This window comes from Lontra canadensis, unplaced genomic scaffold (assembly GCF_010015895.1).
Source record: "Lontra canadensis isolate GAN:19392208 unplaced genomic scaffold, GSC_riverotter_1.0 scaffold44, whole genome shotgun sequence".
Classification (NCBI taxonomy): domain Eukaryota; kingdom Metazoa; phylum Chordata; class Mammalia; order Carnivora; family Mustelidae; genus Lontra; species Lontra canadensis.
Window position 1 is genome coordinate 14,340,757 of NW_022631038.1, and position 19,017 is coordinate 14,359,773.

Sequence of the window (19,017 nt, forward strand, 5' to 3'; positions counted from 1 at the left end):
GGAGGAACCAGTCATGCTAAGCATGTTCCCTAAGGTAGAAGTTCGGTTTCAAGGTGGAGAATAAGGTGGGCCGTGGTGGTTTGCACCTGTCATGGAACCCTCAGCATTTGCATCTCGCTCTTCCCAACCCCCGCCTCCTCCCCTGCACCCCCTCCCAAGGAGCCAGGTGGTGGGGTATCCGTTCGGGCTGCTCTGGAAGCGTCTTCCCTTCCACAAAAGCAGGATCGATCCCTGCTTGGATTACGTGAACTTTTAGCGGCAGCCAGAAGTATCTGCGGCGACGCGGATGCCAGGGCAGTTTCTGGAAACGCGACGGTATCAACTCCCCGGCTCGGTCCCCCTGTGGCGAGCCGCACGCCGGTCCCCTCTGGCCTCGGCCCCCGCCTCAGCCCCTGACCTCCCGCCTGCCGAACGCGGCCTCGTCTCACACCTGATCGCGGCTCAGGTCCCCCCTCCCCTGGCCCCCATCGCGCGCGGCGCAGAGACAACGTCGAGGTCCCGGCCCAGGTTGGGCACTTGGGGCACGGCCTAGGGAGCGCGCGGGCCAGGGTGGGCAGCTCCTCACTCGGGCGGCGGGGGTGCGACTCCGGACTGACAGACGGACGTCCAGGACCCGCCGCCGTGGGGGGGGGGGGGGGGGGGGGGGTTGGAGGAGGTGGAGCCGCCGGGGAGGGGCGGTGCCGCGGGGAGCAGAGCCCGGCCTCCCCCCCACCCTTCGGTGCCTGAGTCTGGGCGGTGACACAAAAAGCTCCCGCTCGGAGCCGAGCGCCTGGCGGCGGTGTCCGACCGGGAGCGCCGAGGGCAGCGGGCAGGTGGGGCGCCTCCCGAAGGGCCGAGCCGGGAGTCCAGGCTGCAGGCGCGGACGCCGCGCTCCCCTCCCGCGCCGGCCCCGCAGCCCGCCTCGCGCGTCTGGCCGAGCGGGTGGCGGGCGCGCCGGGACCACCCCGCGATGCTCCCGCCGCCGCCGCCGCCGCCGTAGGGAGAGCCGGAGCCCGCTGCAAAGAGAGGTCGGTGACTTTCGGTTTGTTTCTCGGCTCTGCCCCTCCCGGGTCGCGGGTGGCGAGAAGGGCGCGAAGGGATGGATGCCCTCGCCCCCACCGCGGCCGCGCCCGGAGCCAGGGAAGCGGGGAAGGGGAGCCGCCGCCTGGTGTGTCGGGGGGGCTTCTTTTGGGCAGCGGATGGGAGTGGAGGGCCGCAGGGGTCCCGGGGAGGGGAGCGCAGCGCACAGCGGGGCGGTCCCGGGGCGCCGGGGAGGGGGTCCCTGGAGTTGCGTTTCGCCCGAGCGCTGGCGGAGTTGGGCTGGCGGCTGGGGCGGGGGAGCGGCGCTGTTGGCCGCTCGGCGGAGTCCTCGGATGCCCCCTGGAGCTCCAGTCCGAGGGAGCGCGTCTCGTGCCCGCGCCGCGCGCGCCCAGGAGGGTGCACGTGTGCGCGCGCCCCGCCTGCGCCCCCACCCCGCACGCACCCCGGACGGTCCCCTAGCAAGCCCCTTGTCGAGCGAGGTCCCCACCCCCAGAAGTTGCCCTCGCGCGCCACTCCGCGGCCCCGGGACCCCTCTCGGGAGGAGAGGGAGCCGTGGCGGGCCAGATGGTGGAGGTCTTTTGTGCGGACCCACGTGCCTGGGGCGCTTGCTCCTGGAAGGGCAGCGGCAGGACAAAGCAGGCTGGACGCGTGGGACGCTGCACGCGAGGCGGCGGTCCCCGATCCCGCTTAGGGTGGGGGTGGGGCGGGGGGAGCGCTGCGCGGTTTTGGGAAGAGTGGAGAAATCGGCAAAACAGTGACAGGGACTTGATGAGGTGGCGGACGGGGGCGAGGGAAAGGATGCTCGCAAATGCAGCGCCGGTGTGTCTGTCTGGGCGGGTGACCCGGCGCCCCGCATTCCCCGAGAACCCGGTTGACTAGTATATTTTGCTAGTGTGTCTTTTGCCCCGAGATGTTATTCCACGCCTTCTCGTGTTTCTTTCTCTTTTGAGGGGTCACAGTTGCTGGTGGAAGCTCTGCCACCGGAGGAGAACTTGGGGGCGGAGGAGACTGCAGCGGAGTGGGGGGAGGGGGTATTTATCCTATAGAGACAATTAGGAAGCGTTACGCCCCCTCCGCGGCTGGCCGGCTCCCCACACCTCCGCCGCCTCCCTCCGCCTCCCAGCGCACCCACTCCGCGGCCGCCGGCCGGGGAGGGTGCTTGAATTTCTTTCTCTGCTGCGCGAGTCTAACCCTTCCTGCGCGTCTTTCACTGCAGGCTGAACAAAGCTCAGGCTCAATTGTGCTTCCTGCTTGTCAGCCTCTTGCCTCCCAAACGCGTACCATTTCCACTCGATGTCATCACGCAGAAGGGGGTGAAAGGGACTTGATGACAGATTCAGGTAACCCCCAGCAGTCTGGGTAGCCGCCTGGGTGTCTCTGGGTCATTGGGGCCAACAGTGTTTGCACGGGGCCGACCGGGGGGGTTTCTGCATCACACCATTCCTTTGCTGTCTGTGTGGCGGAGCAGCCGTGGGCTGCTGCTAACTCCTGGTTCTGAGAAAGAAATTGCAAATGACTTGAAACCTTCCTTTGCAAGAAGTCGTTGAGGGCAGGGTGCCTTTGGGGTTGAATCAATTCCCCCGGGTTTCCATGGATGGGAATTTTGATATATTCAGTACATGGGCAGTTGTATCTGAACGTGGGGTTTGGATAGATGCCTGCTTTCTTATCTGGAGTAATATATTTTGGCTTCAGTCTGTTCGTGGATATCGCTTGTTGAAAAGGTATCAATATGAGGCTGATTGTAAATTTGACCAGTGCTCAATTAGGGCATTGGTCAAATGTAGTAACCTTCTTAGGAAATTATGTCTCTCCTGCAAGCCTTCATTGTAATAGTGTTTGCAATATCAGGAGGGACATTGCCAGCAGTAAGTTCCTGGGAGGTGGAACGGAAGGCAGTTGGGGGAGCAGAGCAGAAAGAGAACAGAGAAAGGGCGCTTTAGTTAAGTTTCCATTTACATAGCCATGAACCATTAGGCTCTCAGTCTGCGTTTTATCTTTAGGTGCTTGGTTCTTTTCCAAAAACTCTGGCCTGTTCCTTTCTTTCCAAGGAAAGCTCTGTTCTGGTGTCAACCTAATGAAATCTGGGGTTATCTTGATGGGGCTCAATGAAAATGTAACCTTCAGACGCCTCAGATCACCTTGGCATTGTCTCCTAGAGGGCAGAGTCCTGGCATCCTGCACGAGAAGCAGAGAATAAGAGTGGTTATGGAGGTGGCCTCAAGGTTCATCTCGTAGGAAGAAGACATTGCTGAGGGCCCAAGCTCTCTTGAGCTGCAGCTGTACCCTCACCGTGTGTGACAGATTCCGCCATCACCTTTCCCTTCCCCTCCAAATCCCTTGAAAAATAAAATGGAAAAACTTGAAGGATTTGTCATTCACCTCTAGGGTAGTTTTGAAAGGTGACTTTAAGCAAACGTCAGTGACAACTGGCATGCATCCTTGTACTCCGAGCGTCTGGGAATCACCAGGAAAAGTAAGGGAGGTATCTGGTCCCAGCTGGAACAAAGGCCATCGCTTTGGGAAGATCAGGTTCATAATGGTGCCGGGATAGAGGGATTTTGACAAGTAATTTTTATGTCAGCAATAACGCAGGGTGTGTGCTGTGTTCCTGCAAGAGGAGAAGCCACGTGATGGGATAATAAGGAGTGTAATAATGCAATAGAAACAAAGGGTGTGGGTTTTTTTTTTTAATAGAAAAAATAAATACCTCACACACAGAATTCCACACGGGAGAACAGCTGCCTGCACATGTAAATGCACGTCCAAGAACAAAGATAGCCACAGTGCAGTGTTCGGCGTACTGTGGTTTTAAGCGCTGTGTGGTAATAAATCATAATAAAGTGTTATATTGATGCTTATTTTGTTTTCTTGAGGTGGAGGCTCCCCAGCCCCAGATGTCTGCAGTAGTGTGTTTAGCTGTGGGGTGGGGGACCCTAGAGGGTTATTAGACCAACCTTTGCCTCCAGTGCCCAAGGCCTTTCTACAGAGTGTTCCCTCTAATTCAATTCAGTAGATGTTGATCGAGCACCTGATAAATAATAGTCTCTGTGAAAAATGCCAAGCGGGGTGGGGCGGGTGGGGAGACTGTCTGGAGACCTAAAGATGAGCCACCTTCAGGAAGCTTATGGAAGACCTGATTTTAATTAAGTTGGATGGAAGCTAAAGAAGGAGGAACAAAGGGTGGCATTGGACTTCTGAGGGAGGAGCTTATGGCCATTGAATGCCTCTTTCATTGGAGAGATCACTACTTCATAAGTGACTGGACCTGTTGTCAGAAGGTGACCTTTTTTTCATAGGCTTTAAACTCTTGAGCTGAATTCCACACGAATGTTTAGATCTCACCATTGTTGAAAGGTCATTCTGTTTCATTCCTTATTCCCTGCGAGTTGCTTGAACTTGTCTGTCCTGTCTGCACCCTCTACATTTGAAAGAATGACTTGAAGTTTGAAACAAACTCTGCTTTTTTGGTATTACCTGATTTAGAAAACAGATGGGGAGAGGAACTGTTGCAGGGTTCTCTCTGTTCTAAAACAGCGATAATATTGGCAAGTTAGGTTAGGTTACGGATAGGGAAGAAATCACCTCGAAATCTCAGTGGTTAAACACAGTTTCTTTCTTTCCCGTGCAGTGTGTCCGGCGTGGTCAGCAGGTGTAGGCCCTGCTCGTCCTAGTCACCTGAAGACGCAAACTGATGCAGGTGTGATCTTGAGTGTGCAGTCCTGGAAAGGAATCTAGAGGATCTCATTGTATTAATGACACGATTGGGCGCAGAAGTGACTCAGATTGCTTTGGCCAGAACTTGTCCTAGAACCCTACTGAAACCATAGTTCAGTATCTCTTGTCTTGAAAAAGGCGAAATCTGAAAAAGGGGTAGCGGTGAGTGATCACCAATGACTTCCACAGGTGCTGTGGCCCAGATGAGGTTACAAAGTGTCTTTCTGTGGGGCTAGCTCATGCTTTGTAGACATTGGGTGTTATAAGAGTATCAGTTGAAAGAATGAATGAAAAATATCTTAAAGAATCTGGTTCTACCCCCACATGGTATTTACTGATGCGTTGGTATTATATTTACAATATGATTGTACACTGACCATCAAATTAAAAAAAACATAATGTTCTCTCTTGTTGCCTGTTTTGAGTAGTTGTTTATTCTGATGTGATAGACTAGGAGATGGTTCTAGGGCTAGTTCTAGGAGGTTCTGTGCTTAGCATTATGTAACAGAGAGCTGTTACTTACAGACTTTCTCTCCCTCACCATTTGCCTCTTGTCTAAGACTTCTTGAGTTTGTTTGGAACAGCCTGGGTAGGAAAGGAGTGGCGGTGGGCCTAGAGTCACGTAGGGGGTGGCCTCGCACAGCAAAGCTTGCAGGGCCCTAGAGAAGACTTCGAGGGGGCAGGAATGTGTGTAGGGCAGCCTTGGGTTACTCCTTTGTTACTCTGAGGTTTAGAAAAAGCACTTTGGATGAGCTTTTTTGGTTTTCTGGTCATGGGACCAGCAGAACACCTAGAGAGTTCTGGGACATTCATGCTCCCATCAGCAACCATGTTGACAAAGAGGGTGGAAGTTTTAAAGCCTGTCTTGTTGCATTGTCCTTCAAAACAGTTGGGTGCACAAGGGGCAGCGGGTTTAAGTAATTGGAGGCTTGTAGAGAGATTTTGCTGTCAGAAGCGCTGGTTCCTCAAAATATCTTTGTTCATGTTGTGATTAATGCATGCATGGATTAGAATTTTTAGGATTTGAGAAGTACCTTCGGCATACGTGTGGAATTTAACAAAATATTTTGTATTGCTTCTGGCTCAGTAATCACCTTGCTTGCTGAAGTCATTTTTTATAAAAAGCTCTCCCTAGACAGGTGATATGGTGAAATGGCCCCTGAGTCACAGTGACTAGGGGACATCAGTGTTAGCCTAAGAATGCAGAGGCTGCCCTTTGCTTCCCTTGAGTGACACAGTGTTGCACCCAAAGGCAGGGAAAGTGGGAAATGAGTGGCTGAGAAGCCTGAAGGGAGAACCAAATATAGCCCGTCCACAACCTCCAGGAACCCACCAGGGTGTGTGGGGTTGGGCTGAGGGCGAACACAGACCCTGCAAGAGGGAAAACGAAGTCCTGAGGGACTAGTCTCGAAATACATTTGGGAAGCTCCGGAACACATTTCTGTGTTTTGTTTGGCCTCTGAGTGCCCACCACTTAGTTAATTTCATAATTAGTCCGCGGACCAGGTAGAGGACACTTGTGGAGTGAATGGGATGCCTGGCCCCGGGCGCCGTGGAAATGTCGAGAAAACCGGAAGGGAGGAGGGCGTGGGTTTTCCTGCTCCTTCCCTGCTGGCTTTTTGACTTTGTGAGCTGCCCGGACTCCAGGAGTCTGCCTTCGTGATTGAAATCACCATTTAGATAAAAGAAGTTACTCTTCTGTTTAAGGATTTTTGGTTTCTGGTTGACTTACTGTCACTGGAAGACTTGAGGCCAGCAGCAAGCAGTTTGTGTGTGACTCTTTCTCCTTTGGGTGGTCGTTGAAGCCTGTGGTTTTCTGGCCTAGACCCTCTATGGCTGCTGAGGCCTGGAGTACGTTTTTTGTAGAAGTGTAGGGGGGCTCCTTGTGGTCTACGGGGAGCAGAGGGTGTGAATAGAGCGTGGTGTCTTATTTGCCACTGGATTTGTTCATTCCTGCTCACTGCAAACATCCTGCAGGTTAAAACTTACTCTGACATCACACAGGCTCCCTGGGCTACCAGACTTCATGCAGGGACAGCATTGATCAAATGCCGCGGGGAGGGGCAGAGACCTGTTGAAGTGGGGTCTTCGGGCGCCATGTTCTGTGCCCGTGCTTGCTTTCTCGTCCCTCCTGCCTGCGTCCCAAGGAAATGTAACTTTCCTGCCTCGCTTTCTGTTTATAAATCCAGATAAGCACACACTTAGTACACTCCTCACTGACGTTCTCTGGTCACTGATGAGATTTTGGCAAAAGCTTTGACAGATACCGTGGAAATAGGGAGCCTTCTCATGAATGTTTGGATTCTGTTGATGAACAGATGGACTGTCCCTCCTTAGTGACAGTTCCCTGCCTCCCTTCATTTCTGTCTTCACTATCGTCTCCCGGTGGAGGACTTTGTCTCTCGGGACTGTAAGAGTGGGTACCCTTACCTCCTGGCTTTCCCACCCCAATCCATATGACAAAATGCTGGTATCCTTAGGACAGTAGACCATTTTAGGTGTTCATTCCCTTGCTTAATACTTTTCGGTGGCTTCTGTCTTTTGGGGATGAAATTCATATATTTTACTCTTCCCTTTAAGGCTTTCCCCGCCTAGACTCAAGACTTCATGTCCATCCCTAACTTTTGCTCTGTCTGAGTTTAAGATTAGTTGGGATGGTGAACCCACTAGTCCCTGAAATGTTTTGCATAGCCTGTTTAAAATCCTGGAATATTCTGTGGTCTGCAATGTCCTCTCCCTATACTATGTCACTCAAGGTGTGATTTGGCTCTTAACTCTTCTAAAACATTTAACTCTGTCACTTTAGCCCATAGCAATCCTCCTTCACTCCTGCAAAGTTCCCTGGCAAAATCGCATTCATCCCTCATTTCATTTAACGTTCATTCATTCTACAAAGGACACTTATCATAGATGGTCTTGTATTATCACCTAAGATGGAGGGGTCTTTTTCTTTTCTTTCTTTCTTTTTTTTTTATTTGAGAGGAGAGAGAGCCAGAGAGAGAGAGAGCACAAGTAGAGGGGAGGTGCAGAAGGAGAAGCAGACTCCTCGTTGAGCAGGGAGCCTAATGTGGGGCTCGATCCTAGGACCCTAGGCTCATGACTGGAGGGTAGGTGCTTAACTGACTGAGCCACCCAGGCACCCTAGTCTTTTTCTTTCTTTTTAATCCCAAAGAACAGAAACTCACTTGAGCTAGTTCAGATAAAGGGCGATGTACTGAAAAGATATCCCAGGATGTGAATGGGATTTTTCCAGTCACTGCTTAGCTGGGGGAGAGGGTGAGGGGTACAGTTTCCTCCAAGGGGGCCTTGGAGCTGGTGGATGTAGGGACTGAAACCAGCAACATCTCATTTCTCTTGCAAGCTCCTTAGAGATGAATACTGGATGAGGTTTGAACCTATTTTGTATTCCCCACCATGTTAGTGCAACATAAGGGCTCAATACATACTCAATCATTGATGAATCTTTGACAGCCCAGAAATGATTTTGACCTACTGTGATAAAGGAATTATAGATGCTTTTGGCCTTAGACTTAAAGGAAGTTAAGAAGACAGAAACTTTTTATTTTTCCTGATTGACTTTCTTTATTTGTTAGAGAGCAGAGAGCACGAGTGTGAGTGGAGGTAGGGGAGGAAGAGAGAGAGAGGGAGAAGGAGACTCCCCGTTGAGTGCAGAGCCCAACACAGGGCACGATCCCAGGACCCCGAGACCATGTCCTGAACTGAAGCCAAGAACTGGAAGCCCAGCTGACCCCGAGGGAAACTTATTTTTAAGAGCTTCCCCTACTTGCATTAATAATGATTAAGTATTGAATCAAATTAGAGTTGTCAGGCTTCATGTGCATTTCAGCGGTTGGGAAGTAAATGTTCTCATTGAGGGTTCTCATTCTAACAAAAGGAATTGTTATTGGTAATATGTTTCTCAGCTTCTGTTTGTCCGCTTCTTCCAGCACAACAAGAGTACACACAAAAACATCTTCTCGGGGGACATAGAAAACTTACATCCCATGATCTCAAGGCTACCCCACAGTCTCAAGAAGCAGTTTGGATTTGACCATAGTGGGCAACTGTTGTCCAATCGGCTGCCATGTCTCCCTTCGTAATTAGCTTGTAGCCATAAGTGCCTTTGGGATAGACATCTGGTTTGCTCTTCCTCTTTTGATTTTGGAATACTCGTTCACATGATGGAAACTCTAACCCTTGGAATGCTTGATCATTATGGATAGTGTTATTATGAAAGAGGAAATGTGTTTAGCTGCTTGGAGAAAATGGCCACGGATACATTAACATCAAAATAATGTTCTCAGTTTGAGGGCTAATGAATGGAGCTGAGATCAGTGTCTCAAAAAACAAAGTATTTGGTGTGATATTCTTTTCCAGTTGTATTGCTCTGGGGTAGGTTTGTAAATTGCTTCCTTGCAGGTTGATAACGAGGTTAAAAGTGGAGAGAATGTGGATAGATCTCTGTACCTTTTTTGGAGAATTTGCCCCTTTGTTGCACGTGGCATAAGGATCAATGGTCATTGTGAGTAAGTGAGTGAGTGAGTGAGTGATAGCTTATTCAACCGTACAGGCAGAGAGCCATCTTTACGTGGGGCAAACACTTGTCCATTCGGTCCTACTCCATCACATTGACGATTGAGAAACCTAACTACTGAGAAACAGAATCCATCTCTCCACCTCTGGTGATGGGTAAAATAGCATTTGAAACACTGAGAATCAATGGCGTAAACCCTGTATTAGGTATAAAATTGTATTAAATTATTAAATTTATTCAAATAAGTTCCTGCCATTTGCTAGGCACAATTCTGCACAGTTCTAAGTAAAACCCTTGCCTTAGCTTAATGTACAAACTTAACTTGTAATTAATTTGCGTTTTTTTTAAAGGGGACAGAATAAAAGAAATGTTTCTGATACTCATCCCCCTCAATTCTTGATCCATTACCATACATACCCATCTCACCTGATCCTAAGTCAGTTGAGTGATTAAAAACATGGCATATTTGAAGCAAGATGGGTTTGGGTTCAGGTGTTGCCTCTGCCCTTAATGATCTTGAGTAAATGAGGTCTGACTGAGCTTTGGTTTCTTTATCTAGAAAATGGAGGACAGTCAACCTCACTGAGCTATTCGAGAGTAAGTTAGTTCATTTGCATAAGGTGCTTAGTGTGTTGGCCTGTGCATTGTAAATGCTACATTAATGGCGGCTGTTACTACTGTCCCTTTTACTTGGCATCTGCCATCCACCAGTTGTGTTGAAATATGGAAATCTTGGGATGAACAGTTGTGCTTTACGCTGCAGAAGCTCTTGAACTAGCCACGAAGATAATCACATCCAAATACCTACGGCCTCTGGCATTTTTATGAGGATTTGCTTCGTATGTCATGGCGTTGGAGTCTTATCATTGGAGGGTCTTTGTAGAGCTTTGCCTAAATGGCGTGGAGTTCAGGATGATCAACCTTCTCGGAGGAGGCTGGAGGAAGCAGAGAGGCTCTGGGACAGCTCACAGGCAGTCGGCCTTCCTTCAAGAGCACCAGCCTCCTTTCTCCGGTGACCTCAGTCCTCCCAGGCCAGGCAAGGAAGGGTCTGGTTTCCAGGGTCTGGTTTCTTGGGAGGTAGGATGACTCACCGATTCCGCTTGTCCAGGACTAAGAGGATACCCCGGGTGAGGGACTTTCTGTTTTCCAAACCAGAAAGGCCCCAGGAAGCCCAGCATTACTTGGTCACCCTACCGAGGGGTCCTGTCCTTGTTGTCTGTTTTTTTGTTCTCCCTGAAGCAGGCTTTGTGGACATTTCCCACGGTTGGAGAGGCAGCTGTCCTCAGAAGAGAGGCAGCAGAGAGCTGGCCTGGACAAGCCTGCAGAAGGCCGTTGGCTTTGTCAGTCCTTTTCTTTCTGAATGTGCTTTTTGGAATAGGATCTTTATTATTATTGCTGTTATTTTTATTAAAGAAGAGATCTCTTTAGTACAGGCAAGAAAGGCAACTAGCCTATACGATAGAGCTATAAAGTTAACAGGATCTTTTAAAAATGCTCTTTAAGTTGTAATATTTGTTGTGCCTGGAAGGGTTTTTTGCACAGGGCTTGGTACACAGTGGCTATTTAATAAATACTTGTTGAAGGAAGGGTGCAGTTTAATCTTGGGAAATGACCTTGAGAGCTGGGTTCCAGTTCAGGGCCAGGTTGCTGATCTTGCAGGATTTCAGTCTGGGCCCTCGGATGGGTTCCTTGAAAATGCACGACCTTCTATCCTCTCTGGGTCCCTTGTGCTGTGACCTGGAGTGTATGAGCTGTTGCTTCTCTTGACTGTTTGCTGTTCTTCTTCTTGGTGGAACCACATGACACCGGCCGATGAGTCTTTTGTTTGACGCTCGGATGCTTCTGGAACGTGTGCATGTTGTGCACAGAACTGTAGTGTGATCGAGTGCCTGTGCACCCGCTGCCCTGTGTTTTCCTCGAGTTAAGGGAGCGATTTCCTGATGAGTCTTTTCATTCCAAATTGGGGTTGGGAAGGGAAGGAGGCCTAGCTCCTGCCTCCGGAGTGGGGTATCTGGAAGCCTGGGGGCCAATTTGTCTGCATTCTCTCTTTCTGAATCTCCATTACTAACACATGGGGTTGATGGCAACTGATAAGGCCCTTGGATTAGCCACAGATTTTTCTGATCTTTAGCCGATGCCTCCAGTGATAACCCTTTGTGTTCTGTTTCTTCTTGGGAAGTGTAACTATTTATCTGGGGATGTTAGGACCTGCAGCAAATTACCAAAACAGTAATTAGTTTGCTAGCTGTAGACCCCGGGCACAGAGCACCTGAGGGCAATTGCTAGACATTTACGTCACTCTTTCAACTCAGATTCCTGGGTAATCACCATGGCTCTGAGAAATACTCATTTTGGTTCCTGATAAGCCAGATTTCTTCAGGGCCTGTTGCTTCACCTGAGAAAAAGGTAAATGGCTTGTCTACAGAAGGGGAAACTTACAGGCAAGCAGAATGCATTTTATTTTTTTTAAATATTTTATTTTATTTTTAAGATTTTATTTATTTATTTGAGAGAGATCACAAGCAGGCAGAGAGGCAGGCAGAGAGAGAGGAAGGGAAGCAGGCTCCCTGCTGAGCAGAGAGCCTGATGAGGGGCTCAATCCCAGGACCCTGAGATCATAACCTGAGCTGAAGGCAGAGGCTTTAACCCGCTGAGCCACCCAGGCGCCCCCAAAATGCATTTTATAAATTGCCCTTATTTCTACACGCAAATGTTAAATATTAGTTCAAAGAGTTAGTGTTTTTGTTTGTTTGTTTTTTTTTGTTTTTTTTGCAGAATCACTCGTTTACTTTTTTCCAACAGCTGAGTCAGAGCTATCCAAAATTAATCGTTCACTCACCTTGAGTTTATGTTACAGTAATAAACGCGGTGTTTGAGAATTGCATCTTAGGGCTGTCATTCTTCCCAACAAGAAGTTCTTTGATTTGCGAGAAAAAATGTCTTTACTAAGAGGTTAAAAAGAATATGTGAAGTTTTACCCCAGATTTATTAGGTCTTATTTGTGGAACCTGTTCGTGGAGGTGCCAAAGCTTCTTTTTAATGTGCTCCTTAAAATAACATTCTCAGGAATCAAGGCCAGTCTGGAATGGAAATTGAAAAAGAGATGCTGTCCAGACAACTTAGAATTCCTTGTAAATTAGGAGGGCAGTGATAATCAATTTTGAAGTGTGAATGGAATTCAGCCTCGGTCATCTGGTCGCCTTGGCTTTCATTTTGTTCCTTGTCCTTGACTTACCGCAAAGGGCAGCGCCATTTGACTCACCGGCGCCTATGAGTAAAGGGGACTGGGGCTTTGCCTGTGTTCACCTAGGAACCCCCCAGGAGTGGGGTGTTCACCGTGATGATTCTAGGCAGAGGGGGAGGCCGCTTGGCTCCGGCTGACGCTTCTCTGCGTTCTGGAGTTCACCTCCCTCAGCTTAACTCCTCCTTCGAGATTCTGAATTGTAAAGAAACAAATTTCTTCCTTTTATGAGGCTTTTTAGTGCTAGGTGACTGGTGTTGTTCGATATAATCTATAGTACTTAACAGCTAAATACACTTTGTTTTCCCAGAGCTGATCACAGCGAAAATGAGAAAAGGAGAGAGAGAGACAACAGTTGGAGGGAAGAAAAGTGAGTTAAGCGAATAAGGGGGTAAATAATTATGTAAGAGTGTGGTATTTTTTAGACTCAGTTTTAGCTTCAAAAGGAAGGAAAACTGGTGTTTACATGGTGGTATTGACTTCGTAATTAAAAGGATCTTGCCCGGGGCGCCTGGGTGGCTCTGTGGGTTAAAGCCTCTGCCTTCGGCTCAGGTCATGATCCGAGTCCTGGGATCAAGCCCCACATCGGGCTGTCTGCTCCGCAGGGAGCCTGCTTCCTCTTCTCTCTCTCTACCTACTTGTGATCTCTGTCAAATAAATAAATAAAATCTTTAAAAAAAAAAAAAAAAGGATCTTGCCCGAAGCAAATTGACATTGTTATTAATAATGCATGTTTTACAAAATGACATGGAACTTTATCTGTTGTTTTTCTTCCCAAACTGTGTTGGATTCCACAGTGCATTTCTCGGGGCGGGGGTTTGGGGGGGAATAACTCTAGTACAGAGATAGCAGATAACATGTATTATAGGCTTCAGGCCCAGTGCTAACTGCTTTTAAGCATGTTATCTGAGAGGCGGTGGATCCTGGAAAGTTAGGGGACTTGCCCAAGGTCACACAGCCAGTTTATGCCAGAGCTGGGATACGGAGCCTGTGGGGTCTGCTCTTAACCCCCAGCCTGGGAGCCACATCCACAGCTGGGATTCAGGATTGAAAAAAGCAGTTAAGTCCTTTTTAAAAAATGGGTTCAGTGTGGTATAACTCAGGAAGCGATCTGACTCCTGCACGCTTCTGTCCCTGCGAACAAAGATGGATGATTTGGGTCCGCATCTCCCTGAATCAGTCTCATGGTGACTTTGGGGCTGTGCGGTTTGAAAGAGTCGGTGATGAGTTCTGCTGGGAAATTTGCAGTGCGATTTCCTACTATTCTCTGAGCTCTGCCCTGTGCTGACACGTTTCTATGCAGTTAGGTGGTGGGAATTGTTTCTTGAAGGGCTACTTGACTGAAAGCCAGTGTGCGCAGCTGGGAGCTTAAGACTTTCATGAATACTCTACTAAAAAATATTGTTCAAACAAAAAAGCATTTCTTACAATGGCCGTTGGTGGGCGAGCCCTCCTCCCCTGGTTACTGTTTTGCCCCACACCAAAACGGGAATAAGTCCTACCCTTTCATCTTGCCATTCCTTTGTTCACGGAGTTCCCTCTTCCTGGAATGCCTTCCCTCTTCCCACAAAAATGCCTTGTCTCCATGGAAAGCTGTAAGTATCTGCTTCCTTCAAGACTTCTTTCCCATTCTGTCTGCTTTATGGATTCTCCTCCAACCCTCTGAGGAAGAATTAGTGTTCCTTCCATTTGTTCTTTTTTAATCGTACTTACCTCTGGTTGCCTCCCTGGTCCACTGGAGAATTTTCTGACCGCAGGGACCTTGTCTTGTTCAGGAATTCAGATGAATGGATGGAGGAACAAATAAGCGGATGAATGAACAAACTTGAAATGTGGATTCCTTGGGATTGATGAGAGTGTATCTTAGTGACTGATGGCGGTAGACCTGAGCATTGACATGTCCTGTGGTGGTGGGGAGTGGCTGGACGCTTACCACAGTCTCAGCATTGTTGACATTTGGGACTGGATGGGTCTTTCTTGCGGGGAGACTGACCTGTGCCCCGTGGGGTGTTTAGTAGCACCCTTGGACCCTACGCACTCAGTGCCAGTTGCCTCATTAGGACAGAGATGTTTCCAGACATTGCCAGTCTCCTGGGAGTCACAGTTGCCTCCACAGTGTTGACCACCACTGTACTAGACTACTTTCCACATGGGGCTGGGGGGCAGAGGCATGTGACTGATTCTCACCCATGGAGGGGTGTGGAAATGAGAGGCAGCTAAGGGGGGAGGGCCTTTTCCACATTTGCTCTCTTTCTGGTCTGCTGGCCAGCTGCAGGGGTGGGTGGGGTGGGGGAGAACTGCAAAGCCCTGGGCTGTGATGGAGCCACAAGGTGGGAGAAGCCACAGGATGGGAGAAGCCTGAATGACTATGTGAAGCAGAACCCCCCCTCCCCAGCGGAAGTGGAATGCAGCATGAAGAAAGGGTTAAACCATGTGCGACGTTAGGCTGCTGAGATTTGGGGGTATTTATTGTGACAGTCAGTCTCCCCTGCCTCCCCTTCCCTGACATTTGGATGGAGACCCCTCGGTGAAGCAGCCATGCCAGGATTCCAGGTCGTAAGTAAAAACAGACCTTCTAGCCATGGAGAAAGGGACAGTATTTTTGTTGGTTCTTGTAAGGCATCAGCCTTAGTGCTATAATTCTGTTAATTTCTAGGTTTTGTCAGAAACTAAGACGAGGAGAAATGTGAGTTTGGATCCCACTACTCTGGTAATTCTGACATGTGAAGAACGAGCAATTTTGAGCTATAAATAATTTTAGTAGAAAGTGATAAAACCTCCAACGTCCTGGCAGATTTCACTTCACCGTGTGGGACTGCGGGCCTGTGGTCTGGGTTCAGGTCGTTTATTTGTGGCAATTTTTGTATAATGCATCTTCACATTTTGGGGGAGGGGGATGACAGATGTGGATACCCTGCAGTCACAGCTGTTCCCCACACCATTAATTAATAAGTCGCCGTATGATGTGCTGGGCCTCGAAGCAGACTCATATTTGCATAGTCCAGCTGGATGCTGTGGATTCGCGTCCTTTAAAAATCTGACCCCAAAAGCTTGCTTATCGGGCCAGATTCAGGGCCTCGTTCTGGATTTCTTGTGCAGCAATTAATCGTATCTGTGGTTGTCTCTACACAGAGCCACGGACCAAAATGCCTAAGTCCCATGGTTTCATTTGGCCCCCATCAGGGTGACAGCGGCTGGGTTGTTTGCGGGAGACAATGGCTGTTTGTGCGTGAGCCCCTTGACGGCTGAAGGCGTTGTGTCTGGTTCAGTGGCCGGGTGCCTGCTCTGTTTGCACAAAATTGACTTCATGGTACAGAGAGCCCTCTGCCCCCGCCCCCCTCTGCATCCCCTGCCCCCCTCTGCCCCCACCCCGCCCCTTGAATTTCACCCCACCTGTCAAATCAGCCAGAGACTCCCTGTCAGGAAGAGAGCCAATGTGGACGGACAATTCTAAGATGGTGAAGTCTTCCTTTCTAGTAAAAATCCTGCTAGACATCTTAACTACCAAGTCTGTGATTCTTGTGGGGTTTTCTTCCCCCATATAGGACATTTGCATCATAATAAGACTAGCTAACCTGGATAGGACTAGTTACATGCCAGGCTAAAGTGTTTTGCATAGTGCATGCCTTATTCTCACTACAGTCTGAAGGGGAAGGTACTTTTTATCTCTATTTTAATTTGCTTCTTTACAAGAACTTGAGGCTACATGACATGCCAAGGTCACAAAGTGCGTGAATGCCAGAACTTGGATTAGAACTCAGCTCCACATGGCTCTGGAGTTGAGGCTGTAAGACATATCTGTGTGCTGCCTCACATTCCTCATTCTGTTCAGGAGACTCCTTTTCTCCGAGATGTTCTGTATTTTCATGAATTCAGCGAACATCTGTATATGATGGTTAAAAAGAGTTACGGATATTATCGCTTTATTTTTGCATTGTTGGAGCATAATTTCCCAATTTAGCTGTCAACGGATGCTCTTGTGTCTTCCCTAACTCTTGGCGCCATGGTTCCTGCTAAGAAAGTACTAACCTAGCATGTTGGTTTGATTATTTTCCTACAGGGATGCTCCTTGAGGAGGTCCCCTCGGTAGGAGTAAGGACACAGGCACACCAGGATCCGCATGCCAGGTGGTAGTGGATGAAATGAGTGGTACTAGAGTGTGAAGGGGAGAGATTACTTCCTGCTAAAGGATTTAAAAAGGCTTCATGCAAGAAGTAGCATTTGGCGATGCTCCTGAAGTGTAGGGAGTAATCTGGCCACGTGGGCAGTGGAGTGGCATTCCAGCAGACCAGCAAGGTGGCAGGGCAGGGGAGATCTTGTCTTCTGAACACCAAATAGTGCTTTATGACTACAGTGCTTTATGACTGTAGCATATGCGAGCTGGACTGGGGGGAAAAGGGTTAGATTAGCTGGTGGGAAGGGGGCCTTTGGGATTTATTTGCAGGAAGTCATGATGGTTTTGGGGGTTGGGAGCAGGTGGGTATGAAGCTGTGCTTTTGGCCAGCTTAATCTGGCAGCAGTCCATGCAGATAGGGAAGGACAAAGGTGGGGAGACCAGTTGGGGTCCAGAGAAGATGTAACAAAGACCTGCACCCCAGGAGGCGGGCCACAGGGAGAGAAAAGATGCATGAATGCAAGAGACATTTCAGGGACAAAATTAGTGGAATTTCGGAGATCAGTTGAATGAGAGGTGGGAGATAAACAGGTTTTCAAGTCTGGGTTACAGGGTGAATAACAGTAACAAAGACAAAATGATGTGGAAAAAGCCAAATTTGGAGAAATCAAGAGTTCTCTTTGGAAATGGCATTTGGAAGAGAGGACAGAGCTGTGCCTTTGGGACTAATCGACATCCAGATGGACATTGTGAATCTGAGGTTGAACCATGTTGCCAAGTTGGGGAGAGAGAGGCTCTGAGAGCTGTCCGCGAAAGGACAGAGATGGAAAGGGAGGAAGGGACAAGGAAAACACGGTTGTTTCCTGGAGCAGAGGACACTTAACATGTATTGAAAACTAAAAGGTAATATGTGACTTCATGTTCTAGTGGAGCTAAATTGTAGTTGTTCTTCCCAGATTGATTCTGATTTCTCCTTGATTTAAGACATTTGAGATATTTTGCAGACTGTGCATGGAGGAGAGGGTTCTGTTAGGGGCCCTGCCTGGCATATTGGGAATCCGGTGGGATGATGCTCTGCTCACCCAAACTGACCATGTGTTTCTAACTCACCAGCCCCTGGGCGTGCTCTGGCTGGCCTGCCTTCCTCCTGTGGTCTCCTTGAGGATGCTTGCCTTTTTTTTTCTCCGTTCACCCCTCAGTTCAGATCCTAATTCTTTCTTTGGTACCCTGCCCAAGGCCCATCTCCAAATCCCCGATGATTGCAGGAGAAAGGGACCTTCGCTGTCTCCTCCATCTTGCAGACCTAGTGCAGGGCCTCCGGGGGTGGCCGGCTGCTGAGTGATGCCAGATGGGGCTTGCGTGAGGGCTGTGCCTACCCTACTAGGGACCTGGCTTATTTATTTGTTTTCACCAGTAAATGTTGTCATGACCGGTTATCTTCTATCTCTAACTGGCTCTTAGTCTCCTTAAAGACTGTAGTGATCTCACACTTTATTATATCCCCCATACTCTCTTGGATGTGGTATCTTTGTGCTACTGGTGGGTTAAGGGCTGTATCATCAGGAAGTTTTCTTCGGTTCGGCGGGGGTAGGGGGCACTGCATCTTGGTGGCTGAGTCTTGTATTGGCTAGGGAAGTATGGTGGTTCCTGGCACTGGTGTCCTTTTTATTTGTCTATTCCAAAGACATATTGACGGTCTTGGTTGATTCTTCTCTCTGCTCAGTTAATGCGCTGTGCAGCTAGCAGAGAGGGAATAGTATTGGGGCAAATCGCCCTGTAGTTTGGCCTTTGGGTTTCATGTAAGAAGTTGGGGGTAGGTTTTCAGGAACCAAAATATACTTGGAGCCCCAAATGGGTAAAACAGTAGTAGAGGCCTGAAATTAGCTTTTATAGGTCTAAAATTAAATTAATCAGACAGAATTCACTTAGTATGTTGTGAGGAATGGTCACAAATAATGCAGAATAAAACTACTCGTTTAGATAGATAAGGAAAATACTTTGAAGATGGGAAGTGGGTTTTGTTTTCCTTTTGTGAAGTTTATTTACTAATGCACTCTCTGCCTCAAGGGCCTCAAAAACTCTAGTATAATCAGCGCTGATTAATTCGAATCTGCTGCCCTGCGCTTTGCTCCAGCCGATTCCATTTTCTCAGAAAATGAGTCTGCTTTCTTTGGCTTGTAGAAGGGAACCTTAGTCCTTCAGAGAATGTGTCAGGTGGGCTGATGGTCATAACTGACCGTTGGATAATCACTTTAGTACATTGGCAGGAAAAGAAGAAAATGGAGGTGACAACATTTTGAGTAAAATCTTATTTTATTATTTTTTAAGTAGGCTCTACGCCCAATGTGGGCTCAAGCTCATGACCCGGAGATCAAGAGTTCACACACTCCA

At 48.7% G+C, this 19,017-nt stretch overlaps 1 protein-coding gene across 3 annotated transcripts in view; it reads left to right on the forward strand.

The window, feature by feature from the left end:
• The first annotated feature begins 742 nt into the window (after positions 1-742).
• RNF152 (ring finger protein 152) overlaps positions 743-19,017 on the forward strand; it is a 72,959-nt gene continuing 54,684 nt past the window's right edge. For 2 of the 3 annotated variants that reach the window (XR_004384365.1, XM_032872298.1), the window contains exon 1: positions 2,175-2,360. The gene's annotated coding sequence lies outside the window, so the exon portion shown is untranslated. Of the gene's footprint in view, positions 1,008-2,174; positions 2,361-19,017 lie in introns of those variants that run through there. The other variant, XM_032872300.1, reaches the window with a different exon arrangement.